Source organism: Gossypium hirsutum, chromosome A10 (assembly GCF_007990345.1).
Source record: "Gossypium hirsutum isolate 1008001.06 chromosome A10, Gossypium_hirsutum_v2.1, whole genome shotgun sequence".
In the NCBI taxonomy this organism is placed as follows: Eukaryota; Viridiplantae; Streptophyta; class Magnoliopsida; order Malvales; family Malvaceae; genus Gossypium; species Gossypium hirsutum.
In genome coordinates this window covers 114,219,331-114,221,046 of record NC_053433.1, presented here as the reverse complement: position 1 = coordinate 114,221,046, position 1,716 = coordinate 114,219,331, and the positions used below count along the sequence as shown (strand labels likewise).

General features: G+C 31.8%; 1 long non-coding RNA gene across 1 annotated transcript; it reads right to left on the bottom strand.

The window, feature by feature from the left end:
* Nucleotides 1-207: 207 nt before the first annotated feature.
* LOC107942252 (uncharacterized) lies at nt 208-1,363 on the bottom strand. Its single transcript, XR_001695805.2, has 2 exons — nt 878-1,363; nt 208-598 (listed from the first exon to the last, which is right to left on the bottom strand). It is a non-coding gene; the product is annotated as an uncharacterized lncRNA (long non-coding RNA).
* Nucleotides 1,364-1,716: the final 353 nt, after the last annotated feature.

The window sequence follows — 1,716 nt, the reverse complement described above, 5'->3', positions numbered from 1 at the left end:
AAGGCCACACAAACATAGATAAGCTTATCACAATATAAACTTTCATTTCATTCACGTTTCAACATTTCTCAACTTTTGATTATCTCATTTCGTACATTATCATATACATATCATGAACTTCTATTCATACCTTTCGAAGTTCCTTCTCATCATAAACACATTTCAAATATCTTGATATCACTTTTAGTACTATCGAAAATAACTCGGTTGGAAAACATCTTTGTCTATAAGTAAAATAAAGATTAGATCGGATCATACACATCACACTATCACAGATTTATATGGCATGTGTACTAAGCCCATTTCGCCCGGGCCCATACTAAAACCAGAATAAAAAAAGCAAAAAAAACATAATAATAAATAAAATCCAAATTTGCAATCCATTTAACAAGTCCAGATAAGCCCAATTTAATAAAAACCCAATCCTAACCCATTACACAACCCAAAACCTAACCCAAAACTTAGCCCATTAACTATTTTAAGAAATTGGAAACCCTAGGCCAAGCTGCTATTCCCATGCGCTGCAAACACCATCAGTAACGGCTTCCATGCGCACCACGCTCCACGCCCACGAACGACTTCTCCATGCCATACACACCTGCAGCAGAAAATGACCCCAAGCAATGGACAGCAAATAATAGCAAATGACAGTGATGAAATTTGTATTTTTTTATTTTATTTATTTTTGTTTTTTTCGGCTATAAAACCGAAGGAAAACGATGTAAATCGGATCTATTCTAAGAAAGATACAGGCATATTAAAAAAAACAATAAAAAATCGAAAAGGTGATTCTCAGTCTGATAGTTTTTTTTTCTTTTCTGCGTTTTTCTTCTTTAGGTTTACAGGAAATTTTAAAATAAAAGAAAAAGGGATTTACCTTAGTGGTCGAGACCCATCTTCTTCGTCGCAATCGAAGTAGGGATGGGTTTCGAAATCGAAGCAGAGTTCTCGAGGTTTGATCCTCCATGGCTCCCCTACACCACTGCTCGAATTGAAGCAAGAACATGCGAATAAGGGGCTATGGAGATTGGCCGAATGGGGAGGGAAAAATTAGAATGCTTCTATCTTTTCTCTTTTGTTAGTAATTTAGGTTTTTTTTTCCTTTATAAATAAGATGAAATGGTACCGTGTGAAGCCAATTCCTATGGATCTGTGCGTTTCCTTGTTGATGGGATATTTGCGCACATAGCCCTCCCCTCCTGCACTGATCTCTAATTAGGTCTCAATTAGATTTTATTTGTTTTTTTACATTTTCCCTGAGATTTGTGCATTGTTACGATTTAGTACTTATTTGAACACTGCGTTTTGATATTCGGTATATTTTCGTTCCAAGTCCTTGCTCATTTGTGCGCATTTTATTTGGATCCTCAGTTATGTTTTAATGACTTGTTTTATTTATAGATTATCTTTTCGATTTTGTTTTTATTTCAATTAGGTTTAATTTAAGTGTTATATTTTTTTTATGATTTATTTATTATTATTTTTAAACCTATTACTTTAGCATACTATTTTTGAACTATTTTATTAATTTCATTTTGTTTTAGTTTTTTTTATTGTTGAATTGTTTTATTATATAATTTATTATTTTAAAATTTTCTTCATGTAATTCTATGCTTAAAATATTTTATTTATCTTCATAGATTTATATTTATAGACACATATATATATTTTACATTGAGTTACTTGTTTAAACTTCTTTTCGAACATGTTCATATA